Raw genomic sequence first — 14,325 nt, 5'->3', positions numbered from 1 at the left:
TCCCAAATTGTACATCTCCTCCCTCTCTTTTTCCACTCTTAAATTTAACAGGAATCACTTTTCAGTTAAAATTTAAACTCCTAAGAATAATTCTGTGTTAATTACAGAGTTCAATCACTAGTACTAGAACAACAACAACAACAACAACAAATACTAAAAAGGATAAAGTATTACATTGTACATCTAGAGTCAGGACAAGAGCTGATCAGGTCATTGTTTCTTATAGTGTCCATTTCACTTCAACAGGTTTCCCCTTTGGTGCTCAGTTGTCGCGATCAGGGAAAACAAATGATATTTGTCTCCTTGGTCCTGGCTTAATTCACTCAGCATGATGTTTTCCAGATTCCTCCTCACTAGATTCTAACCTCCTGTTATTTCTCCCCACCAGAGTCAAATTTTTCTGGCTGGCTACTTGGGGTTGCCGCTTTACATATGTAAAATGGCGCCTGCTGGGCTTTGTAAGGTGAGTGGAGAGAGAGGCTAGTGTCCGTGCCAATTCCCCTGATTTATTCGTTTTTTTTCTCTCCTCCAGTCAGCCTGGTTTACTTTGCCCAGTGGGGTCTCAGGCCTCCTTTTGCCTTTCCCCGCCAATGTCTCAGGTTTCTGAGGTTTTTGTTTTACCTCCCGTTCCTGTGCTGGCGAGATTCTGCAGCTGGGCTCCCACGGCTGGGCTCCCTATAGGTCCTCTGTGTCACATCCACTAGATCCGGAAGCGTTTCCTCTGCAGTTTTTTTCTTGAGTCTTTTCCCTGAGACTACAGTAACTCCACTTTTATTAAACTATCTTTTCCCGGACTATTGGTGCGCACCCTCACTATCTGCCATCTTGGCTCTTCCCACATGTATTATGTTTTAAAGAGGGAAGTAGAGAGAGAGAGAGATAGGTGGCTGCAACATCTATGGTGGAACTGCCTGAAACCAGGAGTTAGGAACCCCATATGAGTTTCCCACTTGCATGTTAGTGATCCAACCATTTGGACCATCTTCCACTGCATTAACAAGAAGCTGGATCAGAAGAAGAGCAGCCAGTCCTCTAACTGGCTTTCTGATATGGAATACTGGCATGTAAGCAACAGGTTAATTTGCAGCACCACTATGCTGCCTTCATTTATTGTTTTTATAACTAAAAGATATAGTTTCTAATTTTAAAATTACAATTCGGAGATCCTGGAACAGAAAAAGAACATTAAGTAAAAGCTAAGCAAATGCAAGTAAAATGTGGATTTCAGTTCATAACATATCAATGTTGGGGCCAGTGTTGTGATCCAGTGGGTTAATTCACCACCTGCAAAGCCAGCACCCTGTATAGGTGATGGTGCAAGTTCTGATTGTTCAATTCCAATCCAACTCTCTGCTGATGCTCCTGGGAAAGCAGCAGAAGGTGGTTCAAGTACATGGGCCCTGGCCACCAATGTGAGAGACCCAGATGGTATTTTGGGCTACTGGTTATGGCCTATCTCAGCCCCAGCCATTGAAGCTAATTGGGGGTAAACCAGCAGATGGAAGATTTTTTCTCTTTCTCTGTCTCTCTGTAATTCTGCCTTTCCAATAAATATATTTTTTAAAAATATTATCAACATTGCTTCATTAGTTGTTGGTAAGCGTACCATATTAATATGTTAGTAAGAGTGGAAGCTGGGGGTGAGGGATATATAAATTCCGTTTTACTCTTGCATTTTTTTTTTCTGTAAATCTGAAAACTATTGTAAAACAAAAATTGACTTTAAAGAGATAACTTGAAAGTCAGTATTATGGTAAAGGCCTGTAACCTAGCATTTAAAGGTTGAGAATTGAAGAGATGAATTAATAGAGAAAAATGATGCCTCTGCATCTAGAACCAATTACTAATTGATTATGTTTCTTCTAAATAGTGAAATGGATAGGAGTGTAGCCACAGTTGCTAGGAAAGTGATTTTGCTTACAAAATGTTTTATGTAATAAATAAGTTGAAAAACTGTTAAGTGATGGTTACTTCAATTTCACCATCCAAAAATCACAGATTGAGACCTACCTATAGAAGGGGGTTTAAAATTGAAAAGACTTGGGGTGGTGTTGTGTTGCAGAGGGTTTAGCTGCCTCTTGGGATGTCTGTATCCCATGATGGAATACATGGGATCTACTCTGGGGTCCACTCCAGTCTAGCTTCCTGCTAACACACACCCTGTGAAGCAGCATATGGTGGCCCAAATACTTAGATTCCTGGCACCATTATGGGAGATCTTGGACCCTGGCTTCAGCATGGCCAAGTATCATCCTGTTGTGAGAGTATAGAGAACCAGCAGATAGAAGAACACAATCTTTGTCTCTCTCTGGTTTTTCTTCTCCTCACTGTCTTTCAAGTAAAGAAATGATAAATAAATCTTTTAAAAAGTGAAATGATTTAAAAGTGGTCAAGTGCTTGCTGTTTCTTTAAGTGAGCAAGATACAGATGGGATAGAAAGCACATGTGAGTGGTCAGTGTAATTGCATTTAACCAGCTCTGTGAGTGGTTATTTTTGAGAACTTTCCTCAAGTTGGCATCTAAGAGGCAGACCAGGAGATCGTCTTGCTACCCGTGTCCCAAGTTGAATCTCCTCCCTCTTCATGCACCATCAAGGTTATTTAGCCATTGGCTGACTTCTATGCAGGATTAAGGTTGAGGAACAGAAACGTGACACTGCATGAATATCACATGTACTCATCTCTCTTCCTGCCTTTGACACTAATGTATGGTTAAGAACAAATGTAAGAAATTTCCCCTTTGCAGGCCGGCGCTGTGGCTTAGTGGGCTAAGCTTCCACCTGTGGCACCAACATCCCATATGGGCACCGGTTGTAGTTCTGGCTGCTCCTCTTTTGATCCAACTTTGTGCTATGACCTGGGAAAACAGTTGAAGATGACGTAAGTGTGTGGACTCCTGCACCCATGTGGGAGACCAAGAAGAAGCTCCTGGCTCTTGGCTTCAAATCTGCCCAGCTCTAGCTGTTGCATACATAAGAGGAGTGAACCAGCGGATAGAAGACCTTTCTCTGTGTCTTTCCCTCTCTCTGTAACTCTGCCTCTCAAATAAATAAATAAAATCTTTACCCCCTCAAAAAAAAATTTCCCCTTTGAATTAATTTGTATCTTGACCAGAGAAAGGCACTTTGATTTTACCTCCCCATGTAGTAGGAGATCTCTGGACTGTGTTACCAATTGGCCTTGACAAGAGAAGAGGGGGTGCTCTGTAGTATAGGTTACAACCAACTACTTCATCCTTCTTGAAATTTACCCTCCCTTGGCTTCTGGTACATTTTACCTCCATTGTTTTACTTCCTCCTCCATGTTTATGCTGCTGTCATGCTCATGCCCTATTTCCCCACATAACAACACACACCAATTTTTATTTATTTATTTATTTATTTTTAATGACTGTGCAGGGGAAGGGAGCAGGATGCTGCTACTCTGTAGAAGGATTTTAGAGCAATCAGTGGGACAGGTACTGTGGTACAGCAGCAGGTTGTCACCACTCAGAGTGCCCATTTTCCCTATTGGGGTGCCAATTCAAGTCCCTGCAGCTTTTTTCTAATCTAGCTTCCTGATGTATCCTGGAAGGCAGTGGCTTATGGCTACTAGTGTGGGAAATTCAGGTGGAGTTCCTGATTCCTGGCTTCAGTCTGGGTTGGCCATGGCTATTGTGGCCATTTGGAAAGTCAACCACCTCTCTCATTATGCCTTTCCAGTAGATAAAAGAAACGTTTAAAAAAAACCAATATAATAGGCCTGGCATGGCATAGCAGGTAAATCTGTTGCCCATGATGCCAGCATCCCATATGGTCACTGGTTCAAGTCCCAGCCTGGCTGCTCCACTTCCTATCCAGTTCCCTGCTAACATGCCTGGGAAAACAGAGGACTATGGCCCAAGTAGTTGGCCTCTGCCTCCATTTGGAAGACCTAGAAGAAGCTCTAGGTTCCGGCTTCAGTCTGACTCAGCCCTAGCCATGGTGGCCATTTGGGGAGTGAACCAGTGGATGGAAGATTTCTCTCTCTGTCTCTCTTCTCTCTTTCTGTAACTCTGCCTTTCAAATAAATAAAAGAATGTTTTTTAAACAAACCAAAGGAACAAGTAATATTTGGCCTGTTCCTATATATCATATACTGGCAATTTTAAACAATGACCATTGTAAAATATTTCTCTCCTAAAAAAAATTTGGTTTATCTAGGGTTTAAAAATTGCTGTGGTTACTTAAGTTTTGATATATATGTTGTAACTTTAATGCACATAATATACACCGTGGACCCCTGAAATTGCAGATTTAGTTAGATTTGAGAGTAGTATTTCAGAATTGGTTGGTCCCTGGGACTAAGGTTTTATCTCCAACAGCTGTGATACTACATATGCTTGCATTCATCCAGAGAGAAAAACTGGTATCCCATCTGCTGGTTCTCTCTGCAAGTGCCCCAACAACTGGGACCTGGGCCAGGCCAAAGCCAGGAACTAAATCTAAGTCTCTCATGTGGATGGCAGGAACCCAGATACTTGATTCATCACCTGATGCTTCCCAGGAAACTAGAATTGCAAGCAGAGCAAGGACCCAAACACAGCACTCTGATGTAGGATGTGGTGTCCACTTCTGGTACCTTAACCACTATGCCAAATGCACACCCCTTTGATTATATTTTAAAGCAAACCAACTCAGCTGCAGAGTATAGTATTTTTGTTTGGTATGTGCAAATTTTAGTTTGCTTTGTAGATAGTATATTAAATTTGAATACTTTAAAAATGAAAGTTTCTTTTAGGTCATTAATTGCTTCTGTTAAAATTAAAGAATTTATCGAGAAAATAATTATGACTGATTTTATGTAATGATTTGTCATCAAAGAAAAAAAAAAAAAAACTAGGCCAAATAAGCTTGGTATGCCCTTGGAAATGATTTCCAATTGAAATGTGATGAGCAGGAGACAACTGTGTAAGGATTTGAAAGTAGGGGTCTTGGCACATTTGAGGAGTAAAGAGAAGGCCGTGAGAGTGTGAATTGAGGCATGTGGTAGTAGATGAGATGGAGAGGAGGCAAACCTTCCTGATATTTTTAGACCATCAAGAGCTTGGATTTTATTCCAATTGTAATGGAAAGCCATAGATTATTGTAAAGAGGAAGAAGCAGAAAGTGAGTTTTCTTTCATTTAACAAGGTTACTCTGGGGGTGAGAATTGTGGCACAGAAGATTAGACTATAGCTTCAGCTTCAGACACCCATATCTCATGACAGTGCTGGTTCAAATCCTGGGTACTCCACTTCCATTTCATCCTTCTGCTCATTTTCCTGGGAAGCAGTGGATGATGGCTAAAGTACTTGAGTTTCTGCCACCCACCTTGGAGACCCAGATGGAGTCCTTGGCTTCTGACTTCAACCTGGCACAGCCTCTGCTGTTGCACCCATTTGGGAAGTGAACCAGTGAATGCAAAAATTTTTCTTTTACCCTGCCTTCCAAATAAATAGATCTTTTGAAAAATTAAAGAATACTGTGACTGCTACATGAATAATGGGTTGAACTAGAAAAAGTGTTGGCGGCCGGGGCTGTGGCTCAACAGGCTAATCCTCTGCCTTGCGGCGCCGGCACACCGGGTTCTAGTCCCGGTCGGGGCACCGATCCTGCCCCGGTTGCCCCTCTTCCAGGCCAGCTCTCTGCTGTGGCCAGGGAGTGCAGTGGAGGATGGCCCAAGTGCTTGGGCCCTGCACCCCATGAGAGACCAGGAGAAGCACCTGGCTCCTGCCATCGGAACAGCGCGGTGCGCCCGCCGCAGCGCGCTACCGCGGCGGCCATTGGAGGGTGAACCAACGGCAAAAGGAAGACCTTCCTCTCTGTCTCTCTCTCACTGTCCACTCTGCCTGTCCAAAAAAAAAGTGTTGGCAACAGATTTGTAAACAGGCTATTGCAATAGTCAGAGTGAGAGATGAGGGAAGGAATCAGGTCTTATGCTTTTTAAAATGTCCATAGTAGCTTTCCCATACTAGGTCCTCAAGGAATACTGAAGAAATAAAATTTATAAACCACTCAATGCCACAAAACCCCTAAAACAAAACAAGATGCACCTGTGACAGACAAGGTGCTGCACAACATGGTATTGGGTCCAGAATTTGGAGTTCCACTAATCTGCTTTTAATTGCAGCTCTGGCACTTCTTAGCTACGTTGCTTTTGGGACAGGGAATTTAAACCCTTTGGGCCTTGGTTTTTTCTTCTGTACAATGGGACTGGCTTAATTCACCCCCTCTGTTTTATTGAATGAATTACGTGCGGTGATATATGTAGAGCATGGCTCCTGATTCATGGTGGTCTCTTGGTAAGTGGTGAACATTGGGGTTAACAAGACATGAGGATACCTCAGATAATGGTCAGTGAAGCTTCTGTGTGATCCCAGCCACAACTAACAGGATTCCTTAGAAGAGGGGTAACTCTTTGGGCCTTTACACTGTTAGGATTTTTTTCTCCTGAGCCAATTTTCTTCACTTTTAGTTAATTAGATTTCCAAGTATAAAGAGGAAAATATTAAGAAGAGAACTTTAGAAAGAGAAAGTGCTAAAATTTTCTCTCAGCCTAACTCTTTGCCTGGATTTTGGAAATGAAATTTTCTCTCCCTCTATTTGCTGAGGTTTGTGCTTCCTTGAGACTTAAAGTAGCTAGTTTCTGGGTCATTCCCAATTTTCTCTGCAAGGGTTCCTAGGAGTCCAGAAGCCTCTTATCTTGTGCCTAATTAAATGCCTTGATGAGGATGTAATTATAATTGTTTGGCTCTGTAAATTATTTGGCCCTTACATAGACCAATCAGGATTTCTGGGCCCCAGCAATGATCATTATGGACCTGTGAGAAGGTGCAGCTGAGACAGCTTTTTATCTTTAGGGAAGAGCTGGCCACTTCCTATTTTCCTTGGTTTTCTTGCTAAGATAAGTGTGTATGTGAGCAAGAGAGAAAAGAAAGAAGTAAGTTCAAAAAGGCCCAACAGTGTATAGAGACTTAGCACAGGGGCCAGCACTGTGGTGTAGTAGGTTAGGCCTCCAGCTGCAATGCCAGCATCCCATATGGGTGCCAGTTACATGTCCCAGCTGCTCCACTTCTGATCTGGCTCCCTGCTAATGGCCTGGGAAAGCAGAGGAAGATGGCACAAATGCTTGAGTCCCTGCACCCATGTGGGAGACCTGGAAGAAGCTCTGGGCTCCTGGCTTTGGATCAGCCCATCTTTGGCCGTTGGGGCCACTCGGGGAGTGAACCAGCAGATGGAAGACCTCTTTATCTCCCTCTCCCTCTAACTCTGCCACTCCAATATATATAGTTTGTTCTTTAAAAAAAGAAACTTAGCACAGAGACCAGGGGAGGGACTTATAGAAGACAAGGAAGTAGTTTTCCCAGTTTAAGTGCTACATGAAGTGGGTGATTTCTGAGTCCTGAAACCCCTGAGTTTCAAATTGAGTGCACTCTGAATAAAGCACGATTTCATGGCTCCTGTCAGAAAAGCTTTAAAAGATTTTGAAGTCTTTTCCTTGGGACAGCAACCAGTTCTCAGCAAAGCAAGTTGTTGTGTACAGATGAGCAGATTAAATTCTCCCATGAGGATTAGAGGCCACTTAAGAAGTGTGTGAAAGTGGAAGCATGGGAGATGGGAATCTGCCAGGACACACTCACTCTCATTTACCCTCAGTAGCCATCGAGTGCAGTAGAATTTCTGTTACTAAGCCATCAGGGAAGAGCAAATGTGGCCTGCATAGGCCTATGTGTGGGCCAGCTGCATGAGCCAAGCAGTTGAATCTTACTGATTAGCTTTCAGGGGAGCAACTCGGATTGGGGATGCTGTTAGGAAGTATAATGAGCAATTAAATGCATTTATGAAACTATTCTAAGCAGTCTCTTAAGGAAATAATTGTCACTGCTGATCAAACCAGTATTTTAAACACTAGCTTAAAGGCCTGCCCCATCACACCGTGCTCTTACTTTTAATAAGCCGTGCAGAGCTGGGCTATGCACCAGCCATACATATGATGATAGCACTGGCAATTCCTGATCTTCATCTCATCACAATCTACTAAATACACTTTCAGTAGTCATTCTTTGGTGTCACCTCCAACCTAATTCAGGGTCACCCTTCCGTCTTTCTGTCCCTCTTTATATTACTTTCCAGAGAAACTGGCCCTTATTCCTTAAAGCACTTGGCATGTAATTACAAAGGCTTCTTAACAAAAGTTCCTCAAAATGTGCATCATGAAAAAATATGCAGTTTCCATTTTATACACAACATAGGTTTATCTTAATTCAGTTTTCCACACACTTTCGAAGTACCCTTATGTTTACATGTGCTTCCAAGAGGCAGTTTGGGCCTCAGCCCTCAACATAGCATCCAGTGTGCACCCAGATAGTACTTGGTTGTTTGTGAATGTTTGTTGCCCAGCCAATTGACAACAAAGTGTTCCCTGCTAAAGCAGGAATTCAGGTTAAGTGGAGCCATCTTGAGAATTTGATAAAATGATGGTGATCAGCTTAAAAGTCCCCATTTGGGAACAGTGTTATGGTATAATGGGCAGAGCTGCCGCCTGTGATGCCAGCATCCCATATGGGCACCGGTTTCTCTCCTGGCTGTTCATTTCTGACTCAGCTCCCTGATAATGGCCTGAGAAAAGCAACGGAAGATAGCCTAAGTGCTTGGGCTATTTGCCACCCACATGGGAGACCCCAAAGAATTGCTAGCTCCTGGGATCAACCTGGCCCAGCGCTGCCCATTGCAGCCATCTGGGGAGTAAAGCAGCAGATGGAAGGTCTTTCTCTGTTTCTCTTTTTCTCTCTCTGGCTCTCCCTCTCTCTCTCTAACTCTGACTTTCAAATAAATAAATATCTTTGAAAAGTCTGGTATCACAGTTAAGATGGTGCTTGAGACACACATACTTCATTTTGGAGTGTTATTTTGAGTCCTAGTTCTGTCCCTGATCCATTTCCTACTAATTCATACCCAGAGAGACAACAGGTAATGGATCAAATACTTAGATTTCTGCTGCCCGGGTTGGAGTTCCAGAATTCTAGCTTTGGTCTGGCTCAACCATGGGCATTGTGAGAATTTGAGTAGTGAATCTGTGGATGAAAGATCTCTGTCCATCTATCACTGTTGCTTTGCCATTCAAATAAGTTAAAATGTGTTATGTCTACAACAGCAAGTGCTGGGCCAGGTTGAAGCCAGATGCCAGAAACTTCATCCAGGTGTCCCATGTGAAAGCAGGAACCCAAGTACTTGGGCCACCATTTGCTACCTCCCAAGTGCATCATTAGGAAGCTGGAACAGAAGCAGAAGTGCATCTCAATCCCAGTCATTTCAATATGGGATACAAGCATTCCAAGTGGTGGTCTGACATACTATGCCACATGTGAAAATATATAATGGGATAAAATGTCATTTTAAGAAACATGCAATGACATGTTATAGAGAAGAAGATTAAGTGTCTTTTAAAAAACATTTCATGGAAAAATAAGTATGATATAAAATAGACATGTTGATTAAACAAAGTAATATACATTCTCACTTTTTGGACCATAATCCTTTTCATTCAGGGAATATTATGTATAAGAAATTATGTATAAGAATAGTCTTCAGAATCACTTTATTCCATTCAAAGATAATTTTGAAATATTTTTGTTTGCTGTTTGGTTTTAGGATTTTAGGGTTCAGAGATGCACAGGGATGACTAAGGCAGAAAAGTTTTATATGGGGGAATACAATAGTTGGTTAAAGAGAATGGGGGTTCAGCCTACCTAGACAGAGGGCATGGGATTTGAAGCCAAACTTCATTTTTCTTGGGCAGTTGGCAGAATCCCTTTTTAAAGTGTTGGGAGACATCATGTGGATGCTCAGTGTGCCACATGGACACTGTTAAAAGTCGAGTGGGGCAGCTGTGTGTGCAGAAATGCTGTTTGCTGAGGTTTGCAATGATTGTCTTAGCAGTTTGGAATGTCCCAGGTCAGGGGCTTTGCTGGACAATAAACCACTAAATTTTAGATTATCTATACCTGCTTTCATTGTGTTTGGGCTTAACTACTCATGCCTCAGTGGCCTGAAGAAAAAAAAAAAATTGTTGTTACATATTAAAGGGTCCTAGGGGAGGGAGGAACCAGGGAATGAGGATTCCAGCAGTCTCCATAGCTGTGTCCTGCTGAGAGGGAGTGTGGTTAGGGGAGTGATACCTCCCTCTCCCAGTGCTGGGATTAGGTGCTTTATAGCAGATGGATGCTATGGATATAAGTTTGAGTGAGGTTTCCAGTAACTGAAAGAGGCATGACCCTAGAGACAAAAAAAAAAAAAAAAAAATTGTTATGAGAGAGTGAGAAGTGGTGCAAGCCGTGGTAACCAGCTTTTGAACTCAGTTGTTTCAAGAGCCAGATGTCCATTGTCAAACTTTGGGTGCCCCGTCAGCTTCTGAGGAACATCACAAACAAGCCTGGATTGATTCACATAAAAGTAACATTTTTTTCTTTAAAAATAAGCAGAGACCCTCTTTTTCTGTTGTCAGGTCTAAACTCTGTTGCTTTTGTAAAGATATTGTTGCCAAGGAGTCAACTTGGTCTTTAACCTTAAAAAGGCCTTGAAATATTTCATCTAAGCTGTCTTGAATATCTTTAGAAAGAGTCTGATAGTAGTAGAGAAATGTAGCAAGTTTTCCTGTTGCATCCACCCCCGAACTCTGGGAGTGTGTTTTCTCCATGACAAACTATGAGGTCAATGAACAGGAGAGAAGACAGCTTAATAAAGTTACTTAACAGTGAGAAACTCTTGTTAATCAGAAGGGGAATGGAGAATTCCAGAAAGAATAGGGTATGGGTTTTTATATAGGGGACAAAAAACAAGCTACTTCCTGCCTTTTGGTTGCTCTGGTGTCAGGGGGACTGTTAATCCTTACATATGTTTTGGAAAGTAGTCATGGCTATTAGATCAGATATAACCACTTCCTTATTCTTTGCATTCATACGTTCTTGTGGGGTAAAGTCAGGATCTGGCAGTTAATTATAGGACCCATTGTTTCCCTATTAGTATTCTCTTTTCTTTTTTTTTTTTTTTTTTTTTAATTTGACAGGTAGAATTACAGACAGTGAGAGAGACAGAGAAAAAGGTCTTCCTTCTGTTGGTTCACTCCCCAAATGGCTGCTACGGCTGGTGCTGCACTAATCCGAAGCCAGGAGCCAGGTGCTCCTTCCTGGTCTTCCATGCCGGTTCAGGGGCCCAAGCACTTGGGTCATCCTCCACTGCCCTCCTGGGCCACAGCAGAGAGCTGGACTGGAAGAGGAGCAACCAGGACTAGAATCCAGTGCCTATGTGGGATGCCGATGCCACAGACGGAGGATTAACCAAGTGAGCCATGGCGCCAGTCCCTAGTCTTTTGATTCTTTCCCTTCGCATGTCCTTTTACTTTCTTAGGGACTTGTTTTGAATTACTGAGTAGAAAATAGTTAACATTAGCTGGATACAGGCATATGCATATATCTTGCAGCTCCTTGCTGGTGCCACCATAGAAACTAATTATTTGTTCCCTATCTCCCTAAACCTGCCTTTCCAAATATCAACTATTTCCTCACATTCCTACCCTAATGTCAATTTTTTAGCTGGCTAACAGTTGTATTAGGGTGACAGCTATTTTGTGGTGAATATTTATGGTTAGAGAAGCCTGTAGAAATTGGTTTTATTGAAAGCTACACTAACATTGGGAGACAGATAAGAGTACAAATTCCAGGCTACTTGGTTCGGGCTGCAGAGTTAAGTGTTGTTCTCACACACACACACACACACACACAATTCGGTTTATATAAGCAAGCTGTCAGATGGAGGGAAAACAGATGTTGGTAAATGTAAGTGCCTCCTGGTGTTGGTTCATTCTCCTAGATGTTTAGTGTATCTTCCATTGGGCATCCCTGAGGGGTTGTAGTAGTTGTTAGGGTTAATTTGGATTACTCCTGGTGTTTTATTTTCATAAAGAATAAAATGTTTGTGGGTAACTATAAGAACCAGTCTGTAGAAAAAAAATTATTTTTTTAGAAACTAGTGTTTATTTTCCATCAACCTCATTTCCATTTTTGCTTCAGAGACTGGGAAGAGCAGCTAAAGACCACTCAGTAGTTGTTATTACCTTTTGTATCCTGAGCACTGGGAGCTGTGACCCAGTCTCAGTGGTGAAGAGCACTCCAGTCTTCAATAGGGAACTCTTGAATAGGCACAGAAGGTATCTGTATACCTTCAGATCCGTCTGCAACCTCAGGTTGAGTAGCAGTAAACTCAGGAGCTGGGGCAGTACATCTACCCTGAAATTCTCCCTTGGTCACAGCATTTGCAGTGGTGGCCTGCTCTTCTTTTTCAGTGTCTTCAGAATCTCTGGAGAAGTAGAGATCAGGTATGATTTCCCATGGGTGTTCGTGGGAGATTGTATCACACATGTGCAGAACTTCTCAGGCCAGCATCCACCACTTAAGACCCACTGAGTGGGCTCCCTTATTGCATAGGATGGCAGTGTCCACATAGAAGAGAGGAGAGTTGGCATTACATAGAGCAGTGGTAGGCAAGTTCACGTAAGATGCCTCTGTAAGAGGCTTGTGACACCCTGGGATCAGTAACCACCTGAAGATGTGGCTCCTGAAAGGCTGCTTGGGTCTGGGTGTGAAGCAAGCAATAGGAGTGGCTCCAGTTGCAGCAATAAACTTCACATCTGTCTGGCCAGTGTTCTTGGGGGATATCACACTGACAGGAGAAGGGTTTTCTTTTTTTTTTTTTTTTTTTTCTTTTTTCTTTTAAAGATTTCTTTGACAGGCAGAGTTACAGACAGACAAACGGTCTTCCATCTGTTGCTTCACTCCCCAAATGACTGCAATTGCTAGCTGAACTGATCTGAAGCCAGGAACCAGGAACTTCTTCCAGGTCTCCCACATGGGCACAGGAACCCAAGCACTTGGGCCATCTTCTGTTGCTTTTCTAGACAATTAGCAGAGAGCTGGATCAGAATAGGAGCAGCTGGGAGTCAAATTAGAGTCCATCAGGGATGCTGGTGCCACAGGCAAAGGCTTAACCTATTACACCACAGTGTTGGCCCCAGCAGGGTTTTCAATGGCAAGAATGGCATAAGCTGCCAACACAAGTTTCTCCCAGGACCTCTTCACATTTATGATGTAGATGCCTCTTGCCCTCCTTTCAGTATTCTAACATCACTTTTTCTTTTGTAGATGCACTGTTGCATTTGCCACCTAGGTGGGTTCCTGCTGCAAGGAATTTGAGGACATTCTCCTCCTTCATTTGTAGGACATCAAAGGTTCTGGACATTGTGACAGCTTCCATTTAAGTTACACTGGGAATCAAGAACAATGCCCTGTGACTCCCTTCCCAGACAGTACAGAAGGGGTCAATAGAATTTTTATATGCATTTGGAAGCAGACATTTTGTTTTAGTTTCCAAGGCATGTTCCCAGGGTAAGAATCCGTGCATGTGGAGGGATGGCACTTATAGAACTGGGAGTTGAGCATAAAGTTGGCACAAAGAGAATGGGTGCCTATGAACAAGATAGGTTGTGTGAGTTTACTGTTAGCCTAGGGGGAAATGTAGTGATTAACTCAGCCTGGTGTTCTGAAGGGCCAGTAATCTTGATCATTAGAGCACAAAGCTCAGGAAGAAAGTCCCTCAGTATAATGTTGCCCTGAAATAGGGCCCTTGTAGTGCAAAAATGGACCTTGTCTAGGAGTGGCATATTGGTTACTGGGCCAAGTATCTGGTTCTGAGATGCGGGAATTTTGTAATACTTGACATACAAGCCTTGAAATATCTAATGACCTGGTCTGCTTGTGCTGTGGGACGATTTTTGAAGACAGTTTTTGCTACATCTGCAAATGCTGCTCCCTTTTCTATTTTAGCAGAGAGATAGGCTTTGGTATCAACCCAGGTCGTCTATAGAGCTGAGACTGTGGCATAATTGGAGGAGGATAAAGACATAAGCGGAAATGTTTTGTGAGATTTGTGTTTGTGTTATTTAGAAGTGAGAGGTAAGACTGAATGTACTTTCTATATAAAATGTATTATAAATATGTTTCCTATAAATTGTGAGCAAAAAATTCAGATCATAAGATACATACTTTCTATGGAATTTTGGGTATATAAAAATCAGATGATTTAGTAAAAATACTAATATAGAGTCCTATGTATTGTATCTGTATTAATAGGAGAATAGTTAATGTCTCCCAATTATTTTTCTGTTGTATAGATTTTAGTAACAACATGATCTTTCATTAGTAATTTACTTGAACAATTGTGCTTAAAATCATAAATTATTTCTTTACAAAATAAGCAGCAAATAAATGTTTTCA

General features: G+C 42.2%; 1 protein-coding gene across 13 annotated transcripts in view; it reads left to right on the top strand.

The window, feature by feature from the left end:
- LOC133749531 (zinc finger protein OZF-like) overlaps nt 1–14,325 on the top strand; it is a 63,749-nt gene that overhangs the window by 24,305 nt on the left and 25,119 nt on the right. For 3 of the 13 annotated variants that reach the window (XM_062178723.1, XM_062178714.1, XM_062178720.1), the window contains one exon: nt 13,195–13,437. The exons of 7 other annotated variants lie outside the window; for them this stretch is intronic. The gene's annotated coding sequence lies outside the window, so the exon portion shown is untranslated. Of the gene's footprint in view, nt 1–2,745; nt 2,880–11,063; nt 11,339–13,194; nt 14,262–14,325 lie in introns of those variants that run through there. 3 more of the 13 variants (XM_062178716.1, XM_062178715.1, XR_009864591.1) reach the window with 3 other exon arrangements.

Source organism: Lepus europaeus, chromosome 20 (assembly GCF_033115175.1).
Source record: "Lepus europaeus isolate LE1 chromosome 20, mLepTim1.pri, whole genome shotgun sequence".
NCBI lineage: Eukaryota > Metazoa > Chordata > Mammalia > Lagomorpha > Leporidae > Lepus > Lepus europaeus.
This window is presented reverse-complemented; position numbering and strand designations above follow the sequence as displayed.